General features: G+C 51.7%; 1 protein-coding gene across 5 annotated transcripts in view; it reads right to left on the reverse strand.

Annotated features, from left to right (window-relative positions):
• LOC143372090 (RNA binding protein fox-1 homolog 2) overlaps positions 1-15,262 on the reverse strand; it is a 228,523-nt gene that overhangs the window by 106,462 nt on the left and 106,799 nt on the right. Inside the window, exon 1 of one of the 5 annotated variants that reach the window (XR_013086209.1) lies at positions 11,595-11,613. The exons of the other annotated variants lie outside the window; for them this stretch is intronic. The gene's annotated coding sequence lies outside the window, so the exon portion shown is untranslated. Of the gene's footprint in view, positions 1-11,594; positions 11,614-15,262 lie in introns of those variants that run through there. 5 annotated transcript variants of the gene reach the window in all.

The following is a 15,262-nucleotide window of genomic DNA, read 5'->3' on the forward strand; positions in this document are numbered from 1 at the left end:
AAGAAGTGGAGGATCAAGGATCACCGTTGCCTGGCAACATCTCTAATTAACACTGAACGCGTACGACGCTGCAAATGATCGTACGGGCAGGAGTCTTTACGCCGAGGACATTAATAGGCAACGGTTCAATTTCGCACAAAGTGGCGTTTTAGATTAGCAGCAGCGTTAGAAGTCACGCAGCGCGGCTACCTAGTCACGGTAGAAAGGAGCGACTTCAGATTGGATATCTTCACACGAGAGCAGGATTTTTTTAATAATGACTTGTGGATATATGTAAGGGGACTTGGTAATCGTAGCAGGAAGAAAAATGGAATTTCATCGGGAAAAGTGGAATTAGGTAACAGTACTTGCTGATTGTAGCGGAAGAACGTAAAACTTTGGGAGTGTTAGTTCCCAGCAGCGAAGCACGATGGGATGCACGTAGAACGGAATGCTTGGTACTAGAGAGCTGGCAAAATTTTGCCTCGCTATTAGAGAAAGGGCTCCTCGAGTCCAAGTGGAATATTCCACAGGAACGAAACTAGCTCCAGACGAGTTTCTGGCCACGAGAGGCCTGTATCGAGGCAATCTCGGTCGAACCTCGCCGTCCACGCATGAATTAAATCCATTTGTTTCTCGGAAGCCCGGAGGCGAGGTAGCAGAGCGAAGCTAACAGGGAGAAAGAAGATGGAAGAAGATGGAAGACCCTGAAGGAGCTGGCTGCTTCATAGTTCCTCCCTACAAGACTCGCTAATCCTCGCGCGGGTTCCTTTCTCCCACGAGTCGGCACTCGATTATTACCTACACACAGGTCCAAGTCACCATCCACGAGGATCGTTCTTGAGTTCGAGAGTCAAACTCAGGCAAGTTCCTCGGAGTTTCTGAGTAAAATCCAGCAGGGACTCGTTCAATGCTCCAAGCGAGATCGAGGAGCATTCCTGTCCCCGTTCTGGGCTCTGAATTTTAAATTCTGCGTCCTGGATCCCTTTTCTGCTTCGCGTGTGCCCGCGCTCTTCCTCTTTTCTAAGCCATTGTGACTTGAAAGTTCCACAGAAACGCCTGCGACAGTGGAAAACTTGGGAAATCCGATGGCACGCGCAGGAATTTGAAGGAGGGTCGCCAGCATCTACCAAGTGACTTTCGATACAAGATTTCGGTCCCTTTCCGCTCACTTTCCTCTGTGCGATGTCTGCGAAATCTGTGAGATCTCCCCCGAGCGAGTCTTATAAATTAAATAGAACAGCACGAGGCAGTAGAAAGCTTGAGACTAAAAGCACTGCGTGTAAACCTCCCAAAAATATGCTCTCCAGCATATTTCTCGCAGACCTCCTCTCCATCCATGCCTCTATTAACCCCTCAACTATCAACGTATCCCCTCCAGCATCCCCAAAGGCTACAACCGAATTCCTCGGTGCCATCCTGATTTCTAGCCGCCCAGGTTTCCCGTTTCTCCTTGCCAGCTTTGTTCGGCGCAGCTCCGCCACAACTTTGAATAATTCATCCTCGGCGGCGAGGACGCTTCCGATTGGCTGTCTTCGGGCCGAGAGACTCATCGCACATGCGTGCTGGCAGGCAGGCTAATAAGGAACGCTTATGGCGTGCACGTGGCGTGACGGAACGAGCGTGCACGAGAGACAAAAAGGGCGCGTTAGTAGTCGGCGAGGAAATGCTCGTCGCGGAGAGTTTACAAATCGTCGGTTTAGGTTCCCCACGACTCGCGAAGAATCCCCCCACCCTTCCTGGTCGCAACGAAGTCCCGAGGCCCGTCCCTTTTTCACCCTCGGGCTCTCTGTGTCGATTCCATCCTGCAGTTACGCAAGTTTCTAACGATGACCTAGGCGCGCCTCGCCACTGGGCCATGACAGTCAGGAGGAACGGACACGGCGACGGGAACTCGAGCAGAGTCGCTATCGCGGGAGCATTGACGCGGCTGAATGAAAAAGTCTGGAAAACGTACTCGACCCTCGAAAACAATATCTCGTGGAGTGGAGACGCTCCGGCGGGAAAGTTCGAAATTGGTACACGTCCGTGGCAGATGTTACGTCGAGCGGCGTCGACGGGGGAGATAAAAAGCGAGAGGCGTCCCTTCGTGGGACAGCCACTCGGGGGAGCCGAGAGACAGACGAGCACAGCTGCCGGGGCTTCGGGCCGAAAACTTGCGCTATCGGCCACATGTTCCCACAATTATTTTCACAGTGACGCGGAGGCCTCGCCCGCGCGGACCTCCTAGGGAAGATTGATCCCCCCGAACGCGTCATAAGCGTGCTTTTTATTCAAGCGCACCAGTACCATTCATCATCGAATCGATTCCACAGACGCGCTCCTCCTGACTCCTCGCTGGACTTTGCCTCGCGCACTGATGCAACCATCTTTAAATTCGATTAGCAAGCCCAGAGATTCTCAGTCTTCCCAGCTCCTCCTGGTTAAATCCATTCCGCGGAGGCAGCTCTCGTCACCGCGCGCTACTTGCGTTCTCGCATAGAACTCGCATCTCCTCTTGAATTCGCGCCGGTCCAAGTATGCAGCGACGGCTGAGCGAGTGCGAATTCCACTCGAAAAGTCGGACATCAGAAGAATGCCAGGAGGAACGCGCCCGGAGTGGAGGAAGCTCGAGCGCGAGGAGCGTTCCCGTGAAAACTCGAGCATCGCCGTGAAAGACAGCCGAGTGAATAACCCGCCGCAGCCGATAACCCTAATTATCAGGATCTTAATGACCCGCGACCGGCTCGTATCGTGCACACGTCCATCCGTGCGCTCCCCGCTGCGTCGCCGCTGGAAAACTCAATTTGGCGTGGGTCCAACCGCTTCGAAGACCCATTCCCTTTCCCGAGCGAAGCTTCCCCGGAACCGGGAATAGCCCGGCTATTCCTGGCGGTACTCCTCCTCCGAGGAGCCCCCGCGACGCCCCTCGAGATCGAAGGACATTTTTCTTCCCGTGTTTACCCCGGGTGGACGCTCCGCCAGATATCGTTCGATATATCGCGAACGGAACGCGGACATTTATCGTTCGACGACGGCAAAACCCGCGGCGAAAACAGCTCGCTCGGCTGGCTGGCCGTAAACAACCGTTTTTGTCGACAAATCGGTCGACAATAAGGGAGACAGCTGTGGAATACATCGAGATGCTGTGTGGTCCATGGAGCACTTCCGCTTGGTATTATATACTCGTTTGTTGACGAGGCATCTAGCTATCTGCGCGGAAGGATGACGCGGGTAGGTACTGGGTAAATGCGCGAGTACTGCGAGGACAGCAAAATGGAAAGGTCTGTTGGGATGACTGATTTAGAGAGATCTGGAGGGATTTACTTGTATCCACAGAGATCCGCGGAGATCTACCGTGAGATCTACTTTGATCTAGGGAAGCCTTTCCGCGCTGTTCTCCTCGTCACCGTTCTACATTTACTCGGCAGCTCTCCTAGAAACCAGGCGGTTCCTCGAAATGCTTAAGATAGAGGTGCAAGTGTGGTTAGTCATTCATTGCGAATAGTCAGTGGGACTGTAAATCTTCAATGGTGGCTGAACAGGTGACAACCGTTTCCAACGCCGCGCGTCTCGAAACATCCTCCCTCCAGCGTTCACCCTGAACCATGACTCCTCGTAAGAAAACGGCTGCGATCCTATAGATAGAATTTTACGATCACGCGCGTGTGGCATTTGCCACGGATCAGCATATAAACTGCCTGGGACGAAAGAGTACCGCGGTCCAGTTCAGGCTGCGAGCGATCGTTAATGAAAATTCAATGGCCGGCAGTTTGGGCTAACGCCACGCGAGGGGATTTCGCCTGGAAATCCTTAAACCTAATTTAACGCGTCGGCCCAGGATTACCGTGGGATTAAATCGAATCGTCGGAGCTATGATCCGCTGATGGATATCTGGTTTATCCGTCGAAGGTAGCGGCAAGTGGACTGTATTATCCGGCGGCTCCGCGGTTCGACGTGTAAAATATTTTTCAATGGGAGCCCGGAAATTTGCGGCAGCATCACTGTCGACGCGTCGGGCCGTATTAAATCCTGGGTAAATACACGGACGTCGAACGGCCGAGTATTTTTCTGCGTGCCGCAACGAATCTGTGGCAATGTGCTTTTATTACATGCGCCGCACGCGCTCGATACCGCGGCTGGATTAAAATAAAACCGAGCACGGTGAAATATGGTGTGAAGGCAGCCTCGACGGAGCGCCACAAAAGGTTCACGTACTCATGAAACGACCCCCTTTTTCCATTCCACCACAGCGCAACATCAGAAACCCAGAAAAATATCATCCCCGCCGCGCATTCTTTCGTTCCAATTCCACTCGCCCGATCTGCGCTGGACTCGGACCTCTCACAGATATTTCCACTTGTTATTTTAACAAAATAATTCCTAGAACGTTCCCTCGGAATCGTATATAATCAGCTCGCCAGATCCAACCCCGTCCTCCCCCGAAAAGGGTCCCAAAAACCGTTCGCATAAAGAAACACAAGTGTAAGGAACGTCCGCGGCCATCGAATTCTCGTTTGCAAGCGCAACTTCCCTCCCTCGTATCTGCTCCATCGCGATGTCTCTCACGCGAGGGACGTGGTTTTTTGGCACAGGGCCACGGAACCGATACCCTTATCAGCGCGGCGACTTAGCGGACTGGCAACTTTCAATTTCAAGTCCCCCGTGTTCGTCCGTGACCACGTCCCAGTGTATACGCCTCGATAAGAGGAGCAGGTTAAACCTCGGCGCGCTGCGAAGCCACGGTTTCATCAATGAACCTTTCAGGCAGCCGAGTTCTAGTAATCCTGGTAGCCTCGTGCGTACGGACCCGCCCGCGCGAGTATTTACGTCCGCGACAGTTGTGAGAAACTGTATCAGGGTGACGATCTAGACTGGGTGTCTGAGGAAATTGCGAGGAAATTGTCGTCCCTTTACCCCTTCTGTTCCAAGTTATATTCTGGGGACTCTGATGTTCGTTCAATTTAGTTTGATAATATTTTATAATAATTTTTATAGTAACTTGTATTTCTAATAGTTTTATAAACTTTTATATTCGACTGCGAGAAATTAGTATGCGTTGTGTTCGAGAGGGATGTGTCGAGGATTAACTTCGGGGTTCGAGTATCATCGTGCGAGTTCTCGTGCTCGAAGCATTAATTATTTCCCGCTTAGTTTTGTATTCCCCGTTCGAATTACGGTACCCAGCCACATTTTATCCCCCCCCTCTCGGCTGCGCTGCACGAGTCGGACCCGTAATATCTCGAAACCGCCGGGTAATCGCCGCAAATTATGGAGCCACGAATTGCTTAAATCGCAGCGGTGCGCGCGAAGAAAACGCGCAATAAAACGGTCGGAATTGGGTGACGTTGAGTAAGCGACCGGGCAACCTTTGATTGCCAATTTGCTGCGGAAAGTGGCCGCACAACGTGTATCTTTCTCAGCCGAGAAGCAACGAGCACTTCTATGAATCCTGGTTTCTATTTCAGCCAAAGCAAAGCGAGTTAATTGCCCTGTTCAATTTCTCGCGCCTCGGCTAACGTAAAAGCGAAGACAATTAAACGAAACTACCGCAATTTCAATTCTTATGCAATAATTACGGGGCAGTTACGATACTGGACGCGTAAAACTACAACTGTCCACTTTAGCTCCGTCTAGTCGTAATTAAGCTACCAGGAAAACGGATGAAATAATCAAACCGCACTTGAACCGAATAGAAATAGAAAGACAACGCAAGCCGCGCTGAGAAGCAAAAATGCCCTCCATCCCAAAGTAAAACTCACTTCACTCATGGAACCACTGCTAAGCGACCACCGAGAGGATTCTTCGACGCCGAAATGGAAGGAATTCGACCCAAGTTGTCAGAGGAATCTTCAGAAGTACTGTACAGTCGAGTCCATTCCGCTGGCACGGCGAAAAGCAGAGAAATGCGGCGATCCCTCGAAACGCGAATCGCTCGAAGACACCTCTGCGAATCCTCCAGAAACTCGATTCTCCGGTCTCATTGTTGGCCTCGAAACAGGACCAACTCGGAGTATAGGGTCTCCCAATAGACCCCGCCTCGTTTTCGTCCCCCTTTTCTGACCCACGGCTCGTCTCAGCCCGTTATTTCTCCTCTCGCGTGATGCCGCTCTGCCCCGACTGGTTTCACGTGGTTCCCAATGCCTGTCGGGCAGATGCGATTTCTACCCGGGGAAACGTAGAATCGAGCAGCCCCAAGACAGGGTAAAAAGGGGGGAAATCGTATCGAGTATCGTGAAAATGGACCTCCCATGATTAATGGAAACGTGGCGTTCCCTGTTCAATGGAGGCGATGGAAATTGGAGAGCGGTTGGCCTTCGGGTCCATCAGTTTTCGTCGGGGTTGCACTTGGCGAACATTTGAAAATATAATCGAACGGTTAAAATCGAGGCGGCGAGAGAGGAATGCCGAAGCGGCGTATCATTTTCAGAGCGAAGCGGGCTGCGAGTTGTTCGAGTTTCTCCTCGGGCTGGCTGAATACCATTTATTAGGGAACCTGCCTGGACTATTTCGGGCCTGTAACCCGCTGCATCGAGGTCTGGATAATAGTAGGTCGGCCAGAGGAACGAAAAGGCTGAACTGGAGGCGCTCACAATGGGACTGGTTCAATGGGGGAATCGCTCCGAATCGAACGGAGCACGATTTCTTTCTCGCGCGGATAAGCGCACTTTGCAGAGTCCCTTGAAATTAATCGACACTATCAGCGAAGATTTCTGAATAATCATGAGCCCTCATCCAATTATAGATACCACTTGCGGAATATCGCCAATACTTATGCCAACGCAGAGACGCCGGAAACCTCGATATCCAATCACGATGTATCGAATCTGGGTACCAGGGTCGTGACTACGAAAATCACAGCTAATCCACCATTCATGTATTCCATTCTGCTCGGTCATCGTGACAAAGGGAAATCAGAGTATACAGTCGAAGCAGAATCAATTGTTCGCTAAAGGCTACTTTCCTCCGTTATGAATCACGTACCAATCACCTAATTTTGCCTCGACCACTCTAACACGCTACATATCTGCCAACGAACAAAGTCGGTGGAAAATTTTCCCGAGCGCACGCAATCTTTCAATGAAACGCCGGACCAACTACTGCCAGCCCAAGACGGCAAATACAAATCTACGGATAAAGCGAATCAAACATCCCGGCGCAAACACGGGGCGAGTGGTTCGTAAAGAAGAAGAGGGCGGCAAACAAGATAAAACAACAGACAGGGTGCAGCGTTGCTGTTGCAGCAGCAACGCGGCTGCAACAGGAGGCGTGCAATAAAGATGCACATCGCGCAACATTGCGAGGCAACGTCGTAATAGACGCCGCGGGGATGTTTGCCCGCGCGGGCGCGCGGAAATAAATGATTTCTTGCTCTCGCTGATTCGATCGGAGCTGCATAAATGCAGGCGAAGGAGACGGGGCGAGGGAGCCTCGCTTTTGACCCCCTTTTATCTCCATTTTCTCGAACCTGACACCGCGGCGGGGCTCGCGTGCACAGAGGCAGGACGGGAAGTTATATCGAACGTGACAGTGTCTGGAAAATATACGCTCCTCGTCGCATCCCCGCAGGTTCTTCGAATTCCGGCTTGCGAGTATCAAGCTGGGAGATGTAACACGCGCGTCCATGTAATAACCAGCGAATTTGTGCGTAACGTTGCACAGAAATTCCTATTTGATACCCTCCGGCTTCGTGCGATTCCAATGAACGCGAAACATCCAAGTTGCGATTCGTTGCCCCGACGCACGATGCACTTTTGCGTCCGCAATTTCTCGCGATCATCCAATTCCTGGAGGATAATCGCCCGTGACGATTGCGCGCCTCTGGCACAAAGGAAGCTCCCCATTACTCTTTCGAACGCGAAATGAACGTAAACGGAAGCTCCGCGCGGCGGAATCGGCGAGCGGGGGAGGTTCACGCGCCGCTCCCACGGCGGACACTGTCGCGGATATTAATTAACTTGATTGGCCTGCAATCTGTCTCGTTAATTGCGCTCCCTCCATTAATTGGATCGTGCCCTTTGACAATTCAATCTTGAATTACAAACGGTATCGATCAGGGAGCAATGGTGGAAGCGGCCCGGCCGGCCTCGCCTGTTCACGGCTTCTACGGGCGAAAGTCTCGCGTCCGAAGAATTTCGAGGGTCGAACCGAGGCTCCTCGGAGCGGATCGTCGGTCGACCGTTTTCTCACAAAGAGAGAGAGAGAGAGAGAGGGAGTGGGTCTGGCCCAAAGGGACGTCCTGATGAACGGGTTTCTCCGCGAGGAACCGCTTAATTCCAGGGTCACAGCAATACCTGGGGCCCGTTCAGGGAGCGCAGGTCAGATTTCGCGGGGAACACTTGCCTGCGAAGCAGATTACGAAGGCGTACAGTAGAGGCAAAATCAACCGGCCCGCAAGGGACCGCTTCCAAGTCTGTAACTCACGTCGAGCACGACTTTTACGCGACGGCGTGTCCAGTCTATCTCTCTTCGCGTCCCAGGGTGTATTTATTAATATTATTTCAGCGCAGATGCGCGGGATTGTTTGACGCGTTCGTTGCAACGAGGCACGCAATAATAAGCGAACACGAGAAGTTAAATTACATTCGAGTTTGTTGTAAATCTTCCACGAAGTATTCCCGGGATACAGCCCGTGTTGGTTAATTTCCCAAGTGCTCTCCCATTTGCAACCTAAACATCTCCTCTTCCAAATATCCACACTCCCATTCGTTTCTCTGCGCCATGAACACGTGTCCCTATAAAGCTAAACAGACTCTCCAACGTCAGATAAAACAACTGTTTACTCAGAGTCCTTTCCTAATCTCTGGTAACCTTTTTATGTGCCACCGTGGACTAACGTTATGTTTATTACTCCCTTCTGGGAGCCTACCCTTGAGCCACATCAATCCTTCTGCGAGAAAGCTTAGGAACAAGTTACACGCTGTTTAGTAACGTCCCCCAAATGAATTGCGATACAGTAAAATGCGCCAGACAATCGACTGTACGCTAGCTGTACGACTAAATGTTTCCAGCCCACTTCTGACGTTCTTCCGTTGCGTCCAGCCGTGGAAAATTGCGCAAGAGGCCACGCCGGAAGTGTCATTGCGGGGCCAGGCAATTTGGACGGTGTAGAGAGAAGAGAAACACCGTAAACTGTGTCAACGGGCAGATTGGATAATGAATCTCACGTGGGATCGCGGACTGGCACGGCAGCGGAACGTCACGGTAATGACAATGGATGATAACGATGACGATGGACGAAGGAACGCGGCCAGGACTGGTTTCCATCTCGGGAGGCGTTACTGTCCCATTACCGCCACTTGAACGCGAATCGCCCTTAATCGTGGTGCTTTAATCGCGATCCCGAAACTGGACCGCGACGGAAAACTCCGAGAGGCGTTGGATGAAAAGGAGGTGGGGCTGGATATTAAGCAAACCGGATCAGGGGCATAAACCGCGCCCGTTACCCATAATTCTTCGATATTCCCCGCGGGACCCCGTTGAATTTTAATCTTCGCGCCTCGATTACGGCCACCAACGGACGTAACTACTACGCGGCGCGGTTGTTAATTTTCCTGAAAATTCGCCGCCTTTCCACGTCTGATTAATGGTAGCGTTCTTTCACTTTAGCCGGGAGTAATTGCTTCTGCGAATTTCCAGCAACTGCATCAGCTCTCCAGACGACGGTTCGTTTTAGCAGGCGTTGCTCTTCGTCGTAAAAAGTTTCGGATTCCTTAGACTGGGACATTAGGACAGGTTTTTGCGAGGGCTGATTGATTGCACTGGATTTGAATGCGATTATCCAGTCGACAATCTTCCTCTTTTTCCGACGGTCTCGTCGAACAAATCGCGTTACAGAGAGCGAGATAATTGCGAGGGGGTAATTAAAATCGATCGAAGCATCGTTTCATCCGCGACCACTCGATACGCGTAGCCCATCCTGAACGGGGTCAATTAATTAAACTTACAGGCTCCGGCTCGTGCTGTGTTAACAAACGATCAATAGCATTATGTTAGACACTGGCCGCGGGATTCATTCGCGCGATATTGCTTCCCTTTGTCGACTTTCTTTTAAATGAAATTGGAGGTAATCAATGCCCCTCGAGACAGACGCGAGGGTATTAACCGGAACAAGGGAGCTCGTAAATGCGGTAATAATGGAAGAAGTCTGAATTGTGCAAGCCTTGGAATTTAAATGACACGTGTGCTGGTCTGAGAATTAATATCCTGTGCGCAACATCCTCCTCCAACAATTTCACGTAGAAAGAAGAGGGACGACAGCAAACAGGGTGCTCGACGAATTTCCCGCATCTTTCACCGGCCAAATACGCGTGCAATCAGCGAGCATCTGTCGACGGCAGAAATTCCATTCGCGAGTAATTGACATTCCGAGCGGAGGCCCGCGACGCGAGCAGCCACACAGCTTTGTGCGCCGCACCTACGGCGAGTGTTTCCGTTTGACGATATCGCGCGGAAAGTGCAAGCGCGCCCTAAGTGCGTCTTTGAAGCTTGCGCAGGCTGCAATCTAATAATAATGCACGGTGTATAATTAATAATCGCCGAGACGTGAGCGTGGGAGGGGCGGGGAAGACGAAGCTCGCCACGCATCTGGCAACCAACTCGTAATTATCGCGACGTATCCCTCAATTAACCGACCCGGCGTAACGCTGGGTGCCGCTCCAGCAAATTTTTAATTAGCCCAGTCCTTGGCTAGAATTCTGATCGATTGCTGGGTGACTGAATTAACCATTGATAGTTCGACGAACACCTTTTCACTCGACGCAAGGTAGTCTCAGGGGAATACGTTTGGCAGAGATGCGTTCCTTTGCGTTCAAGAACTTGCGCTTTTAAGACAGAGTGGAAATAGTTTCAAGGATCGGCGTCCCATCGTCTCGGTCGATTCGCGTGCAAGCTGCGATTCCCCGCCGCGAGATTGCTGCAAGGTGCGTGGAATACCGCGTCCAACCGTGACAACTCGAATCTCGAGACCGCCGATTCACCAATCGCCGGGAAAATATGCGACCCATGCAACTTGTTGCAACTTTATGCATTATAAAGCTCGAGACCTGCACTTTGGTCTACAAGCCTCGTATGCTTCTGAATTATTCAATCTGTTTAGTAGTCGTTCAATTTCCCGCGAAAATCTGCAAACTCCGTCGTCCACTGAATTTGCATTTCGCTCGGGGAAGCATCGGGGAGAGGAAAAATGAAAAATATCCCGTTGAAAGTCCATCAATTTCCGTTGTTTGCGAGCTCTACTCAGTGCCATTTGCTTGAAAATTAGCGTTCGACCAGTTTAATGGGAAGAGAAGCGAGCGAGCTTTTATGAGCGAGCGACGAAGCTTGCAAGCCGTCGGGACAGATATTCACCGGATCTTCGATATGAATAGTAACGTCTACGATACGTGGGTGATCAAACCCGGCTGACAAATAGCTACGGGGCTCTTCTTATCTACTTAGTATCGATATCTCCGAAAGTGTTTTTCGGGAACAAGGGGGTTTCAGCGGATAACCGGGCGGGAGGGATTGTTTCCCCGATACCTAATGACGATTCCACGCCTTCGTGTTTTATCGTGCGATTGATTGATCCCCGAGTGTTTTGCACCTAAATATGTAGCGCGTGTCTGATCATTGGATAAGTGGAGCAATACAGAAACCTGTGTCTGAAGCCATCAATCGACTCCCGACGTTAACGATTAATCAATCACACTGAAAAGGGGTGGCGTACACTCACGGAATCCACCTGCGGACCTATACTCTAGCAAAGATGACTGGACACTTACCTGAAACAGAAAAAAGCACGGAACATAAGCAAGTGGAAGTCGCGGTGCAGGCGTTCTGCTATCCCGGCCGCGATCAGCTTAATTGGGAATTGCAAAAGAGTCCTTGTAGAAATAGAATCGCCGGAATCCGCGATAAAGCGACCCGCTCACCGCGACAAATAAAGATAACCCTGAGGAAGGCGGTGTATATACCGGGGACCTTCCACGGCGACCCGAAAATCGTGACGCTATCGCGACAGATAATTCGCAAACATAATAGGATAAACACTCGTGTCGGCCGGCCGCGCTCCATGCACGCGGAATGGAAATTAGTTTCATTCGCGCACGCGAGCCAGCTTTTCCGCGCGATGGAAATCGATATCGACCCCGTCCGCCCTCCCCCTTTCTCGCTCGCGAGCCCGGGATGCCTTGGCCGGTCCGCGTATCCTCGCGAAATTACTGGACGAATCACGCGATCGGCCCGAGCAAATTACACCGACTTCGATCGAGATCCAACCTGCCCGCGCCGAGAGAACACTTCCAAGAATGCCGATAAGTTGTACCTACATAATGCGATACAATCGCGCTATTTGATTATTCCATTGGCAATGCAACACACCGTGCATACGCAAATTCTCAGTCCTCGACAGGGCTTAATCGGTAAGTGGAATGGTGACTCGATGGGTGCTGGAAGTAGCCTTCGGATTCGACGAGGCAAGAGTGAACTGAGATGATTACTCTAAAGGGAAACTCGAGCGCCCTTGCATAGCTTACTTGCTCACCGAATACTCTTTCACCGACGCAATATGGAAACCAATTTCGAACAGGTTGATGAAACGAAAGGTTTCGAGCGATACTTGCACCAGTTGCAAACGGATTAACAAAACTAAAAACAGAAGGGGGCGCAAGAGGATCGATTTCCCTTCATCCATGGCTAGAGTATGAAACACGCTCTCGTCGCGTTTCGGCGAATGGAAGCTCGTTACACTCGACGGACACGGTAACCCCGTTGCCAACGATCGAGATTCTCGTCCGTCGACCACGTGGGAACCGCGAATGGTCGCTTTATCCTCTCCTTCTCATGCAAAACGATTGATAGAGCGGCGCACGCCTCCGCGTCGCCGGCAGCTGCGCCGCTCCGCTCGTAAATTACGCTCGCGTTTTAATATCGGTCCGGCCGTAAATCGTGCTAACGGCACCCGAGTCCTGTGCCGTCCTCAGGATCTGTTGAATTAAGGCTGCACACGCTCGCTGGACCACGTGGGCCGATAACGTTAAAGGGGGTCGATGAATTTTTACGTTATTTCCTCTGTTTCGCGGGGCGGGGTTATTTATTTCCTTTAGCCGATCGAGGAAATTACAAGCTTTCTCTTCGCCATTGGCGCGCGACATCCGTAGCTAATGGATATTTGCGAGCGCCCTGCATGCGCGGGAAGAGTAGAAAGTTCGCGGCGCGAACGAAGAGGGGGTGGTTCTCTCTGTGTTAATGAGAATTCATCGCGCTAATCATATACATAATTCAGTTCAATTGCACTTAACGTCCATCCAGAGCTTCCCTCTTTCTACCGCCCAGCACTTGGAGCCCTCGCAGGTATAATTAATTTCGAAGAGGCCACCGCTAATCACCATTCGTCTGTCGAGTTTGCAGCAAGAACTTTGCCACCTCGTAGTAAAATCTAAATAAATAAACTCGCCGCGCAGCGAGGCAAGCGGGAACGCTATCGAGGAGCGACGAGAGACAGATAGCCCCGAGGATGACCCCAGTCATTATCTGCAACCACATTTAGCGGCGAATGTAGTACCCCTCTCCCCCCACGCACACCCCGCTCCCATTTCGCGTCCTCAAATCTTCCACCCTTTCTTCTCCCTTCCTGACATCTCTCTCTCTCTTTCCCTTACAAAGTATAATGAACAGGGCACGCCGAGAGAGAGAGAGAGAGAGAGAGAGAGAGAGAGAGGGTGGTCGGAGATTTCGTATACGAGGCTGAGAGATCGATACTCGAGGCTTCCTGCAAGGAACACGGGGTGGGAAAAGCTTCTGGAAACGTGGAAACCTGGAATGTCCACAGTGGATGCTGAAAACGAGAATGTTTTCTATTTTTCCTACGGAGACACCCTCCTCGAGATTGTTCTACAGAGCTCGTCTGAGCTGCTGGTAGGTCTGAGGGTTTGGATTAGGCTTGTATAGCAGGAATCTGAAGTTGGCTTTCTTGAAATACCCGAGCAGAGAGTGGAGGAACTTAGAAAAGAGATTTTTACAAGGGACTCTCTCTCTCTCTCACGAATGCAGACAAGGTCAATTTTTCTTGGTAATCCTCTCGAAGCAGATGTCTAGCGCGCATCGGCACAAAGAACGCACATTATGCCTACGCAAACAGCGGCCAAACAAAGGGCCGGGGAAAATCCACGAGGAACTGGGGGCTGCGGAAAGGCGCAGGCCAAGAACGGTGTCAAGTTCCCAGCGGAACATCGAAAATACTCGCGGCAAGTGGCACTTAACTGCCCGAAGGGACAAAGCCGGAAAGCTAAGACGGTTCTCGGAGCCTGGAAAGCGCACAGCTGGGGAAGAAGAGCGGCCCAAGATGATTCAACGAACTGTGACGGGAACACGACGACTGGACGGGGCTGTGCCGCCGCCTGCGCGGGCGAGGAGAACTAATATGAATAACAGATTACGCGCCGAGACGTTCTACGAGGCATCAACAAAGGAAGCCAGTGCATTCTGGCGCATTCCTCGGCGACTAACCGATCAAGCGAGAGGAATTGGATCGCGGGAAAGGGAGGGTGGGTCTGTCCGTGAATACCTTTATCATCGATCCGCAAAGAGGAAAGGAAAGGAACTGCCCTTCCGCGGCGGTGAACGATGCGGGGGAGGGATTCAAGATCAGGGTGCAAGGATCGCGAGAAACGCGTAGAGAGAAACCAAGGATGGAACGCGTCGATAGGACGGAACCTTGAAGCGAACCAGCGACAGCGAAAATATAGAAGGCGCTGAGAGAGACACGCGGTGCAAGAGGGATGAAGGAGGACGGAGAGGGAAGAAGTGGGAAGAAGAGGTCTACACAGAGGGATAGATAGACGAGGGTGCCCTCGGTGGATGAAACTGCAGGCTGCGTGGGTGGAATGGAACCGTGTGGGAGGAAGGGGCGTCGGAGGGTAGTCAGGGGCGGACGCGTGGGTGGTCCTGGGCCCTGGATGACTTAAAGAGAAGCTGCGACTACCCTGGACCGATCGATATCCGCACCGACACTGCCACCGCGACGACACGTCCTGGAGCTTTTCCGCCTCGGGTTTCTCCTCGCGTGAAGAGAGAAGAACCGCGGCCAGAATCATACGCTCCCAGGGCCCCGTGGGAATGGCGTATGATTCGCCCCCGCGATAGAGCCGCGCTCGTTTTATTACGTTCCTCGTACACGACGGAGATTAAGTTCGTCCGACGGACCAACAAAGAATTCGTTGTGGTCCAGGGGGGGGGGAGATATTGAGTCGGCCGCGATCGTCTCCTTCAGCCTGGCTGCGCAATCGAGAAGGGAATTCTCCGGAATTCTTCGACGCCGCCGACG

This window comes from Andrena cerasifolii, chromosome 8, assembly GCF_050908995.1.
Source record: "Andrena cerasifolii isolate SP2316 chromosome 8, iyAndCera1_principal, whole genome shotgun sequence".
In the NCBI taxonomy this organism is placed as follows: domain Eukaryota; kingdom Metazoa; phylum Arthropoda; class Insecta; order Hymenoptera; family Andrenidae; genus Andrena; species Andrena cerasifolii.